The sequence below is a fragment of the Belonocnema kinseyi genome, chromosome 7, assembly GCF_010883055.1.
Source record: "Belonocnema kinseyi isolate 2016_QV_RU_SX_M_011 chromosome 7, B_treatae_v1, whole genome shotgun sequence".
Lineage (NCBI taxonomy): Eukaryota > Metazoa > Arthropoda > Insecta > Hymenoptera > Cynipidae > Belonocnema > Belonocnema kinseyi.
Window position 1 is genome coordinate 67593936 of NC_046663.1, and position 8832 is coordinate 67602767.

The following is an 8832-nucleotide window of genomic DNA, read 5'->3' on the forward strand; positions in this document are numbered from 1 at the left end:
GGATGTAGAATCGAAAGCTTTCCGATAATCAATCCAGGCCATCGATAGGTCACGCTGGTAGAATGCTGTATCTTTGCAGACACATCTATCGATGAGCAGGTTTTCCCAACACCCGGCTACGCCGTTCTTTGAGCCTCGTTGTTCATACATTTCTCGCCACACAGGTTCAATTGCCCGAACAATCCTATCATTTAGGATAGCTGTAAATATCTTATAAAGCGTGTACAGACAAGTTATTGGCCTGTAGTTCTTCGGGTCAGCTAAGTTGCCTATTTTCGGCAGGAGTATTGTGCGCCCTTCCACCAACCACTCTGGAATCGGTTATTCTGACTTCAAATATGAGGTGAAAATACGGGCCAAATGCTGATTGGTTGAAGAAAACTTCTTCAACCAGAAGGTTTTGATACAATCTGCTCTCGGTGCGGAATAGTTCTTCATCCCTCTTAATACTTTTTTCGCATCCTCGGTAGTGATGGGTGGCATTCTTTATCAGGTGCTATGAGGGCAACACATAACTCCTTGAAGCTATTTATATTTTCTGAGTCTTCGTCCAGTCTATGCTGAACTTCGTAGACTTCTCCCCAAAATACTTCGACCTCCTCTGGTTTAGGTGGGTGTTCGACAGTAACTGGAGGGTCTTGGAAGAGTCGAGATGGGTCAGAGAGAAACTGTTGGTTTTCTCTAATCCACCTCTCCCTCCGCTCTAGACTTCTCTTAGCCTCAGATAGTATCCGTATGCTCTCAACAATATGCTGCCTGATGGTCAGCAGCTTTGAATTGTTAAGTGTGTGATAACGGGTCCGGAGTTCGCGCGCGAACTTTCGAACCTTGGCTGTAAAATACCTGCCAGATGTGATGTAGTCAATCACACATTGAATGCGGGACGCGTACTGTCTTGCCCAGCCTATTTTTATGGCAAGGTGATGCATTCGTCTTTTGGTATTATGATCAGCGGTTGGTTTTGTTTCACGGTTCGCATCGGCCAAAGCTCTCGCTGCATTATACACACAATAATTGATAGCCCAGAGGTCGGATTCACCGGAAAAATGTCCACGAAGCTCGTGAAGTGAACAGTGATACAGCGATATCGAAAAAAGAAAAACGCTTTGCGTAAGTTGTGAATGATCTATTATCAGAGGAAATGGATGTCAGAGACATATTTGTTGACAATAAAACGTTTAAACATAAACGCTGCAATTTATGTCTCAGTTTTCTTGTGTGATATGTACTGTTGCCTCACTGACTTTACACTATGTTAGATAGGCCTTTGTCCCACTACTACCCTTATACTAGCCCATAAGCGAGCCCTCTGCATGTAATGTCTAGGAATACTATAATAAATTAATATCAATTAAGTGATTGGTGTAAGTGGAAGATTATAAGTGATTGTGTTTTAATAAAAAAATTCTATCGCGAAACTCCACGCCGTCACATTTTTGGCGATCCTGCTAGGATCCCACTGACCTTACGAGATCTGTGCTGGGATAAAAAGAAGCCCTGGTACTCAAGAAGGCCAAACCTTTAGGAATTGAACGGTCTTAATAATTTAAAGCACGATTTTTCAATTCTTATTTTGACAACATATTCGCCATTAAGTTTTAATTTGACCTCGAAGAGTCACAAAGGCAAACCAACGATTAGGGTAAACAAAGAAACTCTAGGAAGTATTCCTGAAGTCCAGAGTCTTCGAAAAGGGGAGACGTCACCTAGCCAAGCTAGCATGGATTGCAATTGCTGTCTACACGCTCACACCGTCGATAGCGTCGAGACAAAAGCCCACGACTACTTAGCTGTACAACACAAATACCACCACTGAAAACATACAAAATGCAGTCACTGTAAGCAATAGCAGCATTGACGAAGAATATTTAATTATAAGTAGCTAAGGACATAATCAGGACTATAGAACCTTTAAAAGGGCGGGATGATAATAGTGTAGAAGACTTTATTAAGAATGTAAAAAAAAACCAAAAGCGATGTAATCAACCCAGTTTAGTGCTTGATTTCATTATCGCGGAAAAAATAATGCAAAAAGGGCTATAAGATTTACTCACATTAGTAATTATGATCAGTTGTATGAAGCTTCAAGACACAATTTAGGTACCAATAGCTCCGTAGATTTAGCGCAATTAAAGTTAGATAATATGAGACAGCAAGCTACCGAAAACGTACAAGGTTTTAATCAGAGACTACGACAACACCTAAATGAATTGCAATATGCTCTACAAACAGAATACTCGAATGCCACGGATTCCACTAGATACCCATAGAAGAAAACTATTCTGGTTTTTGGATCCACACAACAGGAACATAATTAGAATTTAGTCCCCATCTTTGAAAGGCTGCGACAGACTGGACTCAGATTACAGCCCGATAAATGTGAGTATTTGAGACCCGACCTTAAGTGCTTGGGACATGTTATCATCAAAGATGGAGTTTAACCTAAGCACAAAAAACTCGAGGCTGTCACGAATTTCAAGACACCCAGTAACACCACGGAAGTAAAATTCTTTTTTGGACTTGCCGGTTATTACCGGAAGTTCATTAGACATTTTTCCAACAAGGAAAAACCTCACATGGAAGTAAAGAAAAGCAAATTTAATTTTATTTGGAAGCAAGACTGTGAAAAACCTTCCAGATTCTAAAAAAAGAATTATGTTCCTCTTCCGTCTTGCGGTATCCTGACTACAAGAGTTCGCCTTAACTACGGATGCTTTAATTAAGGGTCTAGTTGTGGTTTTGTCACAAGATGAACGTTCAGTCAGTTACATTTCCAGGATACTTAATAAGGCTGAAGAAAATTACAGTACTACTAAAAAGGAGCTTTTAGCTATCGTATGGGCAGTGAAGCGCCTGAGACAGTACTTGTCTGGACGCAAATTTAAAATTTGAACAGATCATGAGGCCCTGACTTAACTCTTTAACATTTAAGACCCTTCCTCGAAACTACTGAGGTGAAATCATAAGCTCGAGGAATATGTCTATCTAATTGAGTACTACACAGGGAAAGATAATAAAGCAGCCGATGCTTTGTCCAGAGTGCTATCAATTCGCAATGAAGAACTTGCGAAAGCTAACAGCCCAACCGCAGAAGAGACAGCCGCACCAATCACCGAAACAACCGATGAAAGTTTAAGCGACAGTGAACCTATAGACCTGTCTATGAAACCAAATAGTCCTGTAGGTTCTCACGTCAGCATTGAACCACCAATTATGAATGCCCGTTGATGAAGAACTGAACATCTTACTTCACGAGAGATATATCAACTGGCAGAAGAATAAAACAGAAAATAATACAATTTTGAAACCGAATGCTGAGGGTAAACTATGGGTAAAACTTTATAAAGGTCAAAGCAGAATACCACCACAATTATCGCAACAAGATTACATTTTTCTACTTTCCTTCGACGAGATTAAGTGGCTAACTCTTCTTGACGAAAAGAGTCAAATGTGCAAAAATCGAAAATTAACAAGAGTACGTTCGCACGCACATATCCTCTCATAACTCCTATCGAAAAAGTGAGATTGAAAATAATGATACATTTTCTCGGAAGCGAAAGACTCAAACAACAATTTCTCTTTCGCGAGAATGCCACCAGAGAGCTAACTATAGAAGAAAGAAAAGTAATAATCCGCGAATGTCACGGAATCATGACAGCACAACACTTTGGGGAAAATAAGTCGATACAGCGAGTAAGAGAATTGGGAACGTGGAACAACATGAAGCAGGATATTATTAACTACGTAAAAAGATGCCTAATATGACAAAGGCAAAAATTAACTCGCATAAGACCAAAGGCAGACGCAATAATACCCGATACGCCTTTGGAGCCGAATGAAAAGATAGCCTTGGATATTTTTGGACCGTTACCCATCACTTCTATAACTTCTATAACGCCTATCAAAATGCCAGTCAGATGTTTTACGCCTGTATTGAGCAGTTTGAACTAAAGATACTGAATATTCAAATCGAGCGTCTGGGCGTTAATAAAAGAATCTTGAACCACCTCTTAGAATCCCGTCGCACCAAAAGAGGACTTTTTAATTTTGTAGGTAGCATCTCTAAAACTCTGTTTGGTACCTTAAGAGTAAAATATTTAGAGCATATTAATAACGAATTAGATAAACTTTACACAGATAATAAAGTACTCGCCACAAGCATATCCAATCTAACAAAAATTATTAACACAATTTGAAACTCAGCTTCCCACGACGTTCAGGTACTGGGCGAACACAGTAAAGCAAACGTAGAACGTTTAAATAAAATTAATAACCAAACAAACACTAATGCTCAAAGTATAATTATAAATTACCAAATAACCATTTGCACATTATTATTGCAAGAGCTGAGCAATGACATAAACTTTTTGATCGATTTAATAAAGGATGGGAAGCATGGTATCATACATCCTCAGATATAGACTCCAGGGACATTTCTAAATGGTTTACATGATTTTTAATGACACAACAACGTAAAATATCAGATACCACTTAAAGAAGAGAATTTTCAGAATATTTTAAATATTTCTCAAGTCAGTATAAGTATATTAAGCTAACACTTATTGTACTCGATTAAAGTTCCCCAACTTGAAAACGAAAGTTACCAAGTCCACCATCTGATCCCTATAGACAAAAAAATCCAGAGTATATTCCTAGCAGTAATTCCCGAACATGATTATATCTTGCTAAATGATCAGAGGTGTAAAGAATATGTAAAACAATCAACAAGGTTAGAATCAACAAAATTGTGCTTATACAGTTAAAGCAAGAGAATTCGTATATTGTCATTCCCGAGAAATTAACAAATCTACATGTACTTTGTGAAACTTCTGATGAGCATGTTTATTTAGTATCATCGCAAAAACTAACTAGTAATGAAAGTTTTATTCTTAGCACCGAATGTGCATTTATGAAAATTAATCCCTTAAAGAGCGAACACAGGGAAATAAGGTATACTAAAGAAATTATACTACCGAACGACAAAAAAAAATCTCTATTTGTTAAACGAGAGACTTATACCTCTCCAACAATATGTAAAATCTGAAAATATTAGAGAATCCAGTCAAACCCTAGATGATATCGAAAATGCTCTAACTAACATAAAAAATGCGCGTCGAAAAAAAATTGGTCCGCAAGAATAAGCGATGTCTTAGCATACTTAGGTAATGCCTGAATTCTGTTAGTATCACTCTTTGCTTTATACAAATGCAGCATTCTAATATTAATTAGATGTTGCTTACCAAAAATTTGGATACAAATGTTCTGCCTAAATATTAATGTCACCACGTCAAATGTACCTCAAACTGTAACTTATATGACAGCATTCCCAGATTCCGCTGAGATTGAACCTTTAAATACAATAGGCGCGAGAGAGGTTACGCTACGCACTCCAATACTATCACAGGTCTTGTCCACGTGAAATATAGTAGGCGACGATGTATATGACTAGGTTGCGCGCGCAACCCATTTCTCCTCTTCTGAATTTGAAAACTCGAAGGTTTCGATGCTAGCGATTCTTATTATTTGAATACTCGCGCGCCTCTTTATATGCGTATATTTTGAGGTTAAGTTATTTTAAGTACAAAATATAAATGAGATAAATATCTATACTATTATATACATATTATGAATGATAATATTATAATTATGTTATATTATAATAGTCTTATTTATATCTTTATCCGTATTTGGAAGAAATTAAAGAAATCGGCGATTTCGGAATTCATCTTGTTTGGATAAGAACTCCATTATTTAGTTGAAAAATGAATGATTTTGTTAAAAGTGTAACTATTTTGTAAAAAAAAGTCCTCTCTTCTATCGAAAGTTTCACTACATTGTTAAAATGTAATTTTTCTTTTCTTTGAAGGTTCATCTCTTTCGTTGAAAATAAATTTTTGAAACTGAAAATTTAACAAATTGAACTTTTTGGTTGAAAGTTCAACTCTTTCATTGAAAACTCATATTTTTCGCTTAAAAAATTCCACTTTTGGTAGTCAATTGGTCTTTTTGACTTTAAAATTAAATAATTTCGTAGAAAATTTATGTATTTTGTTTAAAATTTGTCTGTTTTGTAGATCATTAATTTTCTTGGTCGAAAATTCATCTTTTTGGTTGACAATTCAACAACTTTGTTGAAAATTCATTTTTCCTGTTTAAATTTTATCTTCATCGGAAAATGTAACTATTGTGTGATTGATTAAAAATTAATCGTATATATTCGTTAAGTTGAAAAATCTTTTTTTTTTATAAATAACATTAACCTTCTTGGTCGAAAATTCACATTTTCCCTTGAAAATTTCACAATTTTGTTGAAAATTTGTTTTTTTTTCTTGTTCAATTCAATTTTTCATCACAGTTTTTATCTGGAATTCGAACTATTCTATTTTTGGTTGAACTTGTATCCTGTACATTGTATTAGTTAAAATACGAATTATTTGATAGAAAATTAATTTATTTGTTTTCGACTATGATTTTTTTTTAATTGAAAGAACTTTTAGAAAAAAATTTTTAAATTGCATTTAAGGTATTAAAAACGGACAAATAATTAATTTTAAAAGATGATTCTAAATTCTAAAGCCTTGAATTGTTAAAATTGTAATGAGGTAAATTTTAACTTTGAACGCTTCAATTTTAATTTAAAAAAAGATTCAAAATTAATATAAAACTTGAAATTATTTCAAATAATTTGAAATACGATGTAGATTTTTGCAGATTAAAAAAAAGATATTTTGCGAATTGTAAAATATTTAAAAAGAAGAACAAAAATGGTTGTGATTGTTAAGAAAATTGAAAATGATTTTTGATTGAAAAAATTAATATTGTTTATTCATTTATTTATTTATTTATTCAGAACAGTGTAGGGCAAGGCCCTTTGTTACAGTCAACTTATGAATTAATTGAAAAGAAAACTTAAATCTAAATCAGCCGAACAAGTATCGTGGCCGCGATTGCTGATTAAATTGCGTAACAAATTGTTTAAGTTTGTCGCATTGGTGTCAAAAAAGTCAAAACTGTTGTTGAACTTTTTATTTACAGCATTCGCTTCTTGACATATCCTAGATAATGTCGAATTCGCTCCATAGTTTGTGCGATGATGAGGTACATGAAAGAGTGCTTTTGATCGAAGAGATTTCACGAGTGCATTTGATTTAATCTCAGAAAGTAAACTGGGGCAGTCAATGGAATTATTTAAGATATTATAAAGGAATCGTAAATCAGCAATAAGGAATATAGTACAAATTTTAGGGATATTGAGTAGCGCTCTAATTCCGTCATAGTCGTGGTCACGCCTGTTCATAGCCATACCCAGTTGTCTAGCTGCGAAGCCAAAGAAACGGTTCGGAATGGTTTCGAGTCTGATCTTATGAACAGCATATTGCGGAGACCAGATGACTGAGCGATATTCTATAAGTGGTCGTACTAGTGAGAAGTAGAGAACCTTTAACGCAAGGGGGTTTTTAATTTGAGAAGCATTTCTAGTGACGAAGCCCAGAGATCGAAGGCCCTTGTTTGCAGCGGCAGAAACCTGATGATCGAAAGATAATGTCTCATCAAAGTGTACTCCAATGTCACGCACACGTAAGACCCTGTCCAGCACCTACCCCCCCCCCCCCCCCCCCCCCCCACCGATGAGATAGTTGTACTTAGGAAATTGTTTTTTCCTACAAAAAGAAATGACTACACATTTTTTGATATTAAGCTGCATCCCATTTATAGTGCACCAAACTTGCAACCGATCAAGGTAGAAAGTAAGAAAGTATTTGAAAAGATTTAAAAATTAAAAAAAAAAAGAATCAGGACGATTTTAAGGAAATTTTTTTATTTTGCAGTGTTTTTAATGTTAGAAAAAAATCTATTTAACAATATATATCAATTTTCAACCCAAAAGTTTACTTTTTAAAAAAATAAATGAATTTTCTATCAAATAATTGGTGTTGTAACTAATACAATGTACAGGATAAAGTTTCAACCAAAAATAGAATAGTTTAATTTCTACATAAAAGCGATTAATTTTTAATCAATCCTAGAATAGTTACATTTTCAAATAAAGAAAAATAATTTTTAACAGAAAAAAATGAATTTTTAACAAAGTTGTTAAACTGTAAATCAATCAGATGAATTTTTGATCAAGAAAATTAATGATCTACAAAAAAAGACACATTTTTAAAAAATACATGAATTTTCAACGAAATTATTTAATTTTAAATTCAAAATGCGAATTATCTACAAAAAGTTGAATTTTTTAAGCGAAAAATATGAGTTTTCAATCAAACAGTTAAACTTTCAACCAAACAGTTGAATTTGCAACCATAATTATAAAACGTTGTTAAAAAAGCGTATTTTTTTGCAAAGTAGTACAACTCTTAACAAAATAATCGACTTTCAAACCCAAGAAGATGTACAGTTGATATTTCAAACAAACAATTGCATTTTTGACCAAAAATTATATATTTTCAACTAAAAACATTAAATTTCCACCAAACAAGGTAAATTTGCAACAAAATACATGAACTTTCAACGAAATTATTTAATTTCAAAGTCAAAAAGAGTATTATCTACAAAAAACCTGAATTTTTAACTTAAAAATATGATTTTCCAACAAAAATTTCAGTTTTCGACCAAATAATTTAACTTTCTATTAAATTGTTGTTCATAGTGATAATAGTTATATGATTTAAATTTTTAAAACCTAATCAATTCTAAAAAAATTATATATTGTTATAAAGATTTTTCCTTATATTTTACAAACTGAATAATTACTACATCTGTTTAAGAAAACGACAAGGCGATTTGTCAAGAAATTATCCACATATTTTTTTTAAGTATTTTTCT